This window comes from Chionomys nivalis, chromosome 11, assembly GCF_950005125.1.
Source record: "Chionomys nivalis chromosome 11, mChiNiv1.1, whole genome shotgun sequence".
In the NCBI taxonomy this organism is placed as follows: Eukaryota; Metazoa; Chordata; class Mammalia; order Rodentia; family Cricetidae; genus Chionomys; species Chionomys nivalis.
Window position 1 is genome coordinate 79,328,041 of NC_080096.1, and position 11,453 is coordinate 79,339,493.

Here is an 11,453-nt window from a genome sequence, read left to right on the forward strand (position 1 = left end):
ATGATCACTTTTCTTGCTTCTACTGACATATTTTTTCATCTAGTAGTAATAATAATTCATCGTAATCTCTGTTCATACTATGACATTTAACCCTCAGGACTATAATCTATAATTTTTCATACTTTTCACATTTTAAAAGAAAATTAAAGATTAAATTATTTTTTTCAAAAACAAAAAGTTAGTTGAATTCTATGATACACTGAACTCAGAGCTATGTCACTCCAAAGTCCATATTCTTAGCTGCAAGGCTGACCCACCTTTAATCCTCCTTTATCTTTCTATTGTTTTGAACTGAAACCAGGGAAAACCTAGGGGAAGAAGCAGCTTTGTAAGACATCAGAGATAGGCAATGGAGAACAGCCTCTCCTTTTGGTCCATTTGGCTTTGCTCTGTTCACCAGAAGAGAAACATTTGACAGCCTCAGCTTATCTCCAGAGCTAACACAAGTGGAGAGAAGAACCTTGAGTTGCATAAGGAACAAAGTTTCCAGCTCATCAACTCCCTCCTCCAACAGTGATAGCAAAGTCGCTCTCTCCCTCCAACTGGCTACGTTTTATGTGAACTGAGACGGAAGGCACTCACTTAATTGCTGCTCATGAAGACATTTCCCTGGGAAGCTAATCCAGTAATGCTTTCTTTCTTTCTTTCTTTCTTTCTTTCTTTCTTTCTTTCTTTCTTTCTTTCTTTCTTTCTTTCTTTCTTTCTTTCCTTCCTTCCTTCCTTCCTTCCTTCCTTCCTTCCTTCCTTCCTTTCTTTCTTTCTTCCTTTCTTTTTTGCTTTCTTTTTTTTATCATTACTTAAAAAAATACCAATCCAAATTCCCACTCTCTCCCCTCCTCCTACTCCTTTCCCACTCCCCCCACAGACCCTCCCACCCCACCTGCTCCAATCCTAAGAGAGGGCAATGCACCCGGCCCTGTGAACAGTCCAAGGCCCTCCCTACTACATCTAGGTTGAGAAAGGTTAACATCCAAAGAGAATAGGATCCCAAGAAGCCAGTACATGAAGTAGAGACAAATCCCAGTGTCATTTATCAGTGGCCCCTCAGTCTGCCCCAACTGTCAACCTCATTCAGAGTGACTTGTTTGTTCCCATGTTCATTCACTCCCAGTCCAGTTGGAGTTGGTAAGCTACCATTAGTTCAGGTAAACTGTCTCAGTGGCTGACTCCCTCATGGTCTTGAATTCCTTGTTCATACTCTCACTCCCTCCACTCTTCAACTGGATCTTGGGAGCTCAGTCCAGGAATGGGATAATCGAGATGGAGGAAAGACAGATATGAGAGCAAGGAAAGAGATATCTTGATTGAGGGAGCCATTATGGGGTTAGCAAGAAACCTGGCTCTAGAAAAATGCCCAAGAACCCACAGGGATGAACCCAGCTGAGACCCTAAGCAATAGAAAAGAGAGTGTCTGAACTGTCCTTACCCTGTATTCAGACTGATGATTATTATCTTAAATATCACCATAGAACCTTTGTCCAACAACAGATGGAAACAGAGGCAGTAATGCTTTCTGATGAACTCAGTCTGCATCAGTTAGTAATATTTTGACTTGGCAGCACTTTTCTGCATGCTATTCATGGACTAAACCTTGATTTTTATAACTCATTTAGGTTGTTTCTTTTTTTGAAATATTGAAGACCCTTAAATTTAGAAAGAGGAACAATTCATTTCAATGATAAGAATATATGACATTGTTCTTGATTAACCATTAAAACAAACTATTTTCAGGGAACTACTGAGTTTTCTGTCTTTTTTATATGGTTAGGTGTGTGTTTCTGTTTTCTTTTCTATGCTAGATTTTAAGTATCCTTAAGCTAAGACCTGTAAATCTTGGGGCTTTTGCCCCTCCATATGGAGTGTGCCTTCTGTGTTTTATGCCACGTAAAGAGTGATGTAAGTATTTGGTGACATCCACCAGACTTTCATTAACTCCTTCTGTATGTGACTTCATTTCACCTTTTACAAAGTCCCTCCTTCCATTTCTTAAACCCCAGAAGAGGAAAACCTAAGCTACCATAGGAAGCCGCCTTTTCTAGCTAGAAGCTCTGTCAGGTCTCATTGCTAAGCCAGCCAGCAAGACGGTTGTTTATCCCTACTGTTCTTGTCCTGTGAACACAATTCTAGTTATATGTAATTTGAGAAAAATGTTAATATATGTCATGCCAGCCATTGTGTTTGATTTTTATCAAAAGCCTTTTATGATCTTTTAAATTGAGCACTCTCTGTATAAGTAAAGGGAAAAGTCTTGCCTAAAACCACTTGTCCAACCTACTCCAAACAAGTCCTTGGTTTCTGCTTCCAAAATAATTACATCTTCTACAAAAGTGCTGACTATTTTGCTTTGAATATGATTCATTTATTCTTTCAGCAATTATTTATCAGTGTCAGATCTTATACTTGACATTTTGCAAAAGTCTCGGTAGCTGTCTGGAGTGATACTTTTCATTCTTAGGTTGTTACTATTATTGCTATCAATAATTGATAACTGTTGTTTGCTTTTATGTGCTGAAGGCTTTATATATTATATTATTTGTTCCTTATAACTCTCAGTAGCAGGTAATAGACTATTTTACAGAGAAAAAATTAATTTTGGAGCACTGTGTGAATTTATAACAACCAAAGCCTAGATTCAATTGTCTTTAAAGCTCGTGTTCTTAGCCTTTATGATAAGCTGCAGTTGTTCAGGCTCCTTCCACATAACTTGAGGCACGGTGCCAGATGAGCGTCTTTACATTTGCTCATATAGATTGCCAGTAATTGCCAGCCCTCCATGATGAGATCGGAAAACACTCTTGCAATGAAAATTGAGAGAGGTGACCACATAATTACAGGAGATTATAGACAATGGACGTGGAGCATATAAAAAAGTACTCTTCTGTCTGTCTGTCTATCTATCTATCATCTATCTATCTATCTATCTATCTATCTATCTATCTATCTATCTATCTATCTATCATCTATCTAACATCTGTATTCTTACCTATATACCTGAATATATTTTTGTGATGAAACTGAGGACTGTAGATGTTGAACATATACTTTACCACTTAGTTTTATTATCACTCACTCTAAAAAGACTAATTTCAAATAGTTAATTAATAGAAATAGCTATTAAACAATGACCCTATTATGTAGGGCGCGCTATATGATTCTAATTTGTTCATTGTGTAGCAGTTCATCTATGTGTGTATATTACAGTGTTCAGTGTGTGCTAAACTGAGATCTTACAAGAGCGAGCAGGTTTTATTTTGCTTATCTATTTTCTTACTACCATTTAATTCCAGCACTACCTTTCCCTTCAAGACTGTAACTTAGCCGGGCGATGGTGGCGCACGCCTTTAATCCCAGCACTCGGGAGGCAGAGGCAGGCGGATCTCTGTGAGTTCGAGGCCAGCCTGGTCTACAAGAGCTAGTTCCAGAACAGGAGCCAAAAAGCTATGTAGAAACCCTGTCTCGAAAAATCAAAAAAAAAAAAAAAAAAGACTAACTTAAATATGGAGGCAAAAAAACTGTATAGCTCCTGGTTTAATAGTTAACAGATTTGCCCTGATGTAACTGTGGTGTTATTTTGTTCTGTAAGGACATTGGATTCATGGCTTCTCTGATTTTTCAATTATTGAATGAATCTGAACATTATCCCATGTTTAAACATAATTCCACAGCTTATTTTATAGAATGGGCAATGGCTGTTTTGATTTCAATGGGAAATCCATAATGATATGTTCGCAGGAATTCTCCTCATTCATTAGCCATCTCGGATTATTCTTCATCACGCTCCAGCACAGTGCAGGATGCTGTCTAGCTCTTACGGACAAATATACTCCAAGGATAGATGTGATTCTATGCATGGCAGCCTTGATCAGATAGACTTGAGTTACCAAATGATTGTGAACACTTTGCCAAAACAATCTGGGTCATTCCAACATGTATGTGCTCAGAGGAAATATCAAATAATGTTCTTGTCCTGATTCACAAGATAAATCTTTCAGAGTGGGGAACACTGGCACTGACAACCCATAGAAGACAAGAGGGGACAGGGAAGCCATCACTGGCTTGACGGGTACGGGTCTAACTTAACACTCACATGTGAAATGAGGTAACAAACTCCAAAGAGAGACTGCTGGGTTCCCAGAAGTTGAACTGGAATGCTGCTGTTTGACCACGTCCAGTGGAACTCAGTTAGATCGCTCATTATTTAAAGGAGGTTAGCAATACCAAGTTCTATTGCTTAGGACCTTTCTGAAGATTAAATGAGTCAGTATGCACCAAGAACACGGGTTGGTTTGTAAACATTCGATTAATGTAAGTCATTTAAATTGTAGTATCCTTTATATAGAGCTTTCCTAGTTCCTCAGCAGCGTTCTCCAATCAGGACAAATGTAGACTTCTCGGACTGAGCTCCCAAGGTCCTAATGAGGAGCAGAAGGAGGGAGAACATGTACAACGAAGTCAGGACCACGAGGGGTGCACCCACCCATTGAGACAGTCGGACCGATCTATGGGGAGCTCACCAAGGCCAGCTGGACTGTGACTGAAAAAGCATGGGATAAAACCGGACTCTCTGAACATGGCGGACAATGAGAGCTGATGAGAGGCCAAGGACAATGGCACGGGGTGTTGATTCTACTTCAGGTTCTGGCTTTGTGGGAGCCTAGACAGTTTGGATGTTCAACTTCCTAGATCTGGATGGAGGGGGGAGGACCTTGGACTTTCCACAGGGCGGGGAACCCTGACTGCTCCTGGGACTGGAGAGGGAGGAGAAGAGGAGTGGGGGGAAGGAGAAGAGGGGCGGGAGGAGGGGGAGGGAAATGGGAGGCAGGGAGGAGGCGGAAAATTTTTTTTTTCAATAAAAAAAAAGAAAATATCTACTAGCTTTGGTGTTAGTTTATTAGAATAATAAATAATAATAAATAACCACAAATGAACTATTGTACAAATAAATTATTGACTTACTAAAATGATTATTAAAAGATTATATTTAAAAAAAAAAGAAGTAGTTATCAGTATTCACTGGGTGCCAGATATTAGGCTAAGTCCTAAAGATTCAAATATGACTCTCGACTCACTGGATTTACATGTCTAATAACATTAATGGTCACGTGTTAAGGATCAACAAGTGTTCAGGCTGGAGAAGTACTTCACAATGTATACACTAGGCCTTAAAGCATCGATTTTACTCATATGAAGTAAGCAAGAGTCTTAGGCATGCTTCTGGCGGGAGAGGCCGAGGCTTACTAGAAGAGGCCAAATGATTCACTGGCTGTTGCATGGGGTTTCAGATAAAACCACTTAACTCCAAAGATTCTGAGTTTGTCTGCTCTACCTAACCCCTTTCTTGTCAGTCATCAGAAGGTAGGAAGAACACCAATATATCCTCAACCACAGGGCGAGGTCCCAAGTCACACTTCTTGGACATCTAAGGAGCAGCCCTGCCATTATCCCCTCGCCAATCTCCCCGTCGTCTGTTCCTCACTTTCATGTTCTAGGGAAATGAACTAAACTAGCCTTCTGCTTATTCTGTAGTTATAAAAATGACACAATCCAGTGGAGTCAAAATATCCACACAGAAGTACGTTTTTGCAAGAAGCCGCTCCAATGCAACACACACACAGACACACACACACCAATTCGCTGGAGCTCTGAGCTCTGAAACCTTATGTAAATGTCTCCTTTGGCCAAGTAGGATGTGAGGACTTGGAGAAGGGATTTTGTGTCTTAGAAACAAGCTTGAGGGCAAAACAAGTTGGGTTTAAATCCTGGCTACGTCACTTACAAAATACATGCCCCTGGGCAAATTACCTCAGCTTTCTCTTGGTCGCCATTTCCTCATCTGTAAATAGGCTTAAAATTACCTCCTTTCGATTATTGTAAAGCATGAATGAGTTGGTGCACTAAAGCCCCTGGCACAGTGCCTGGCACAGAGGATGTGCCTAGAGAGGCAGCTGTCTGGGTGATGTGTCTGTCTTAAAGCACACCCAGGCCACAGCAGCAATCAAAGCCTGTGAGTGATAGTTACACAACAGGAGCAATTCAAACCACATATTTGTTCTAAGGGATTTCATGTTCCCAAATGGGCTCATTCATCTTTAGTCTATATTTTCGAGAGGGAGAGATGGCATTCTTTATTTTGACTGAATTTTTTTCTTCTCTTATTTCTTTCATTTCCCCAACTTCCTTTCTCTTGTCCTCCTCCTCCTCCTCCTCCTCCTCCTCCTCCTCCTCCTCCTCCTCCTCCTCCTCCTCCTCTTCTTCTTCCTTTGCTGCTTCTTATCGTCTTTATCTCCTTTCTTTCATTTTTCTTCTCCTCTACATAATATGCTTCATTAGTGATGTCTTTAATTTTAAATTTCATACATCACAGCAACCAAGAAATGACTATGTCATTTTGACATTTTTAGCTGTCATTTTCTCTAGACCACATATGCATGTGAAATGCCTGATAAGCAACATTTTTAGCAATGATCTTGGTCTCAGTACTGGATCTGTCCACTGACATGGATGACTAGGAACAGTTCTGCCCAGGCATTGGCATCTGGCATCCTACTCTTCAAAAAATACAAGTTTGGCCTTTCTCCCTGTTGCCAGAAAGGCTATATTTTAATTTAGTAATGGCAATGAAATCTTTGCAGTAGGAGCTGACAATTAAATGTGAAGAATGAATCTTGCTTATTGGGGACCCTAGATGAAGAAGTAAGTATTGGAGCTACTGTCTTCAAAGATGTTCCTTCACTCTTCTCGTTTTTCCTTCCTTCTGCTCTTCCCTCCTACCTTGCTATTGTTTCCCTACTATTTTCCTCCTTGTCTGTATCTCACTTTTATGCTCTTGGAAAATGAGATAACATGGAGAAAGAAAGTCAGGCAGGTCTAATAGAATCCATGGTCTTATGCCCACCATGAAAGGTAGAGTGAGAAAGAAGATGCTAGTGTCCAGCAGCATCTTCCTGGGTTAGAAACAAGGAATTAGGAACAGGGGTGAATGTCACTTAGCCCTGGATTTTGTTGAGGGCAAGATCCAAGTTCCCATTGGTTCTGTGCAAGTGGCCAATCCATCCCAATTCCCATGCATGGCTCCAGTCAATTAAGCATTTCTCAAGGAAAGAAGCACTTTTGTTGTTATTTTTTACGTATGTGTTGGTGGGTAGGTGTTGTAATATGAGCGGCAGGGCTGCGTCCCCGGCACCCGGCCGCCCACATGGCTTATGCCCCAAAATAATTACACAGAAACTGTATTCTTTTAATCACTGCCTGGCCCATTAGTTCCGGCCTCTTATTGGCTAGCTCTTACATATTGATCTAACCCATTTCTAATATTCTGTGTAGTACCACGAGCTGGCTTACCAGGAAAGATCTTAACCTGCGTCTGTCTGGAGTGGGAGAATCATGGCGACTCCTGACTCAGCTTCTTTCTCCCAACATTCTCTCTGTTTACTCCACCCACCTAAGGGCTGGCCTATAAATGGGCCAAGGCAGTTTCTTTATTAAATGAAAGTAACTCTCCATCAGGTAGGACATGCATACTTGAGTGTAGAGGGAGGTCAGAGGGTATTAGATCCCTTGGAACTATAGTTGCAGGCAAAAAAGAGGAGACCTTTGAAAGTGCTGGGAACCAGGACTCTGGTCCTATTTCAAGGGCAGAACATGCTCTTGATGGCTGAACCATCTCCAGTCCCTAATTAACTTTTAAGATTTAGAACTTTCCTTAGAATATGGATCAGGCCAATTTTCTATGAATGGTTAATAAGGACATAATTAGAAACAAACAAACAAACAAACCAACCAACCAACCAAACCCCGATGTTTTAACAAATACCATGCCCCTCTTCTTGGTAGTTTCAATACAAATGGGCACACAACTCCACACACAGTACAGGAAAATTTCTGCAAGGATTAGTGTGTTTTTTAAAGGCATTCTCAATACCCAGCTCAAGTGAAGCAAGGACTACATAGTGAGTTCCATGCTAAACCAGGCAATAGAAGGAGGCCTATATCAAAACAATAGAACACCCTCTAAAAGTTCTCATTATCATTAATATTTTATACATGAAAAGTGACTATCAAACCCTTCATATTTTCTATCATGAATGGCATAGTTCTGGGAAAGTTATGCAACTCTCATCCCAGCCAGGTAGAGTCTTGAGGTAATTATATACTTTTGCTGTTGTTACTTTTCCAGATTAATAAACTCCAAACAACACCTCATTGCCCAAGGGAATACCATCTGACAGCTCCAGGTGGCTCCTCATCAAAGGCTGAATATGCTCCTTGAATCTTAATCCTTCCTAGCGACAGTCTGTGGTGGGATAGCCCACCACTGGCCAGAGCATTCTGCAGAGAAGAAAGGAAATGCTGGCTCCTTTCACTTCTCCTGAGCTATGACAGGGAAACTGGATGCCATTAAGAATCTGTAGTCCATCCTTCGTCTGTCTTTTCTCAGGGGAACATGAATGGGATTATCTCTTGCTTTATTAACAAATGTTTTGTTCATGATTCAGTATCCAATAACTGTGTTTTCTATATTCCCAGATGGTACAGGAAAATGAAAAATCTCACCTATCTTGCTTATTCTTCATTTTTCCTTCATGACACTAATTATACAGTCTAATTAGCATTCTCTTGAGGCTGCAGATTGTGAACTACCTGAAGAAAGGAGGTAAATTTGCTTTATTTTGTCTTTGTTTAGTACTTGTGACTTTCTCACAACATGCAACAGTCTAGGAAATAATTATTAAAGATTTTTTATTTAACATTTAAGTACTAACAGTATGTCATGAGTCCAACTTTCTTAACAAACAGTATCTGTCCTACAACTGGAATGTAATTTATTACAATCAAGAGCCTGAAGCAATTTTGTAAAGAACTAGTATAAAAAAAACAACACCCACATGTTGACAAGGCTGTACAAAGAATCTTGTATGCCCCCAAGGGACAAGTAGTCAATTGGGGAATGATGGCATTTAGGAGAGGCAGAGTATCGCTTGCAAAGGATCTAGTGGAAAAATAGAGAAAAACAAGCTTATATATGCAACTCCTTTAACTCGCCCACAACTATACTGTAAATGTCATTAAAGCTGCGGAATTAATGCTGAGTATAAGAGGAGGCAATAAATGATAATATATGGAACTGATATGAAAGTGTCATTCTTTTTATATTAGAACTGATGTATTTCTTTTTTTTTCTTAATTTTTTATTTTTTAAAGAAAATAAGCCTTTTAAAAAAAAAGAAAAAAAAAGAAAAGAAAATAAGCTATATATTTTTTTCATTTTACATACCAATCCCAGTTCCCACTCCCTTCCCTCCTCCCATTCCCTCCACCAACCACCTCCCCACCCCCATCCACTCCTCAGAGAGGGTAAGGCATATTGATTTGGAGAAGGTTCAAGGTCCTCAGTGCTACATCTAGGCTGAGAAAGGTAACCATCCAAAGAGAACAGGTTCCCAAAAAGTCAGCACAAGCAGTAGGGATGAACCCTGGCATCACTGTCAGTGACCCCGCTGTCTGCCCCAGCCTGTCACCCACATTTAGAGGGACTACTTTTCATCATTGCTGGTTCTGTAGGCAGAGACTGCTTGTTCTTGCCCTGCTTCCCAGATCACGAAATAATCACTCAGAAACTATATTATTTGTAATACTGCTTGACCAATAACTTAAGCATATTTCTGTTTTACTCTTATATCTTAAATTAACCCATTTCTATTAATCTGTGTATTGTGTGGCTGTGGTTTACCAGCAAGGTTCCAGCACATCTGTCCCTGGTTGTGGCTACATGGCATCTCTTTGACTCTGCCTTCTTTCTCTCAGCATTCAGTATAGTTTTCTCTTCTGCTAAACCATTGAATGAAACAGATTTATTCATTAACCAATAAAAGCAACACTTATACAGAAGCATGTCCCACACCATTTCCCCTTTTCTGTTTAAATGAAAAGGAAAGATTTTAATTTCAACATAGTAAAATTACATATAACAAAACAGGTGTCAAGCAAGAATTACAGTTACAATATTTATATCCACTTTACCTTTTATTACAACTAAGGAAAACCATAATTATAACTATCTATTCTTCAACTCCATCAAAGACCCCAGAAGGATATAGCATTACCTAAGTAAGCAGAAAGTGCATTGTAAGTAACTTCTAGAACTGTGGAATTGACACAGACATCTCATTGCCCAGACAGTCACCCAGCGTTCTTCTGTAACATTGGAGCATCTATCTCCAGCCTACAGGCCCATCTGACAATTTTTTCCATGAAGCAGGTGATTTAAAGATCTCTTATGCTTTGTATTGGCAAAGTTCATCAGTTGCTTTCTTCTGTGTCCTGCAGAATGTCTGGCAGACTCTTTTATGAAACAGGAACCCTGAAGGAAGTCTCATCTTTAGGCAAGTTCAGCAGTCATTTTTCTGTGGGTCCTACTTATCATGTTGACACTGCAGAATATCAAATAGTCTAGGCAAGAGCAGTTTCTTTCCCAAATGGCTAACATACTCCTTGAGGAGCCTCTTTGATGCCCATCATCCTCTTGAAATAGATTGGTGCTATCAGGAGCAGATGTGTCTCAAGTTATGAAAAGTTCTAAGTTATTAAAACATTTTAAAATGTTATATTCTGTAGTCTTTGAAAGGTTTGATAATTATCTATCTAACAAATATATCTCTATATCTAAAAAATCTAACCAACATGAATACAGGCTTGACTATTATAAATGATTATTTATTAACCTATACTTCTTAACTATATATTACATTTATAAATGAGCTGCACAAACATTATACCTTAATCAAAAGCAGAAATATTCATATAACAAACTTGACCTTAAATTTGTATCAATAAACCAAGATCCATACCAATGCAAAGTTTCCATCTCTATAGCATATCCTTCTTTAAATGTAAACAAACATTTATAAACAATATTTGAGAATTTGGATTTAATTATTTCCAAACTACTCCTTGTTGTTTATTGGGCAAAGTAATTTTTGGGGGTGTTCACGGTGACCTTTCAGGGGGATTTAGTCCATCAATTTTCATTAGTCTGGAAAGAGTCCACAGGTTCTCATCCTCTGTGGAAACAGAAACAGAATCTCTTTTCCAAAGCAACATATCTTTAGACTCAAATTTTGAAGTTCAGATACATTTTTAAAAAACATATATGTTAGTTTAGCTTAGAAGCCCATACAATGAAATGTCTCTCTGTACTCAGCTCCTTCACAGTAAAAAAAAAAATTCAAAGGAAACACATAATATATATAATCCAGAGTCTCTGTTTATATTTAATCTTTATGTGGCTTATTGTTTACTCTATTACATTTTTACAAGTTTAATATTTATTTTATTATCTTTACTCCTTTAATCTATGACTATGCTCTTTTATACTACATTTACTGTCTTTTTATTCTTTTTCTTCTTTCTCCCAAGCCTACAAACATTTTGTAAACATACTGTGTCTCATTTAG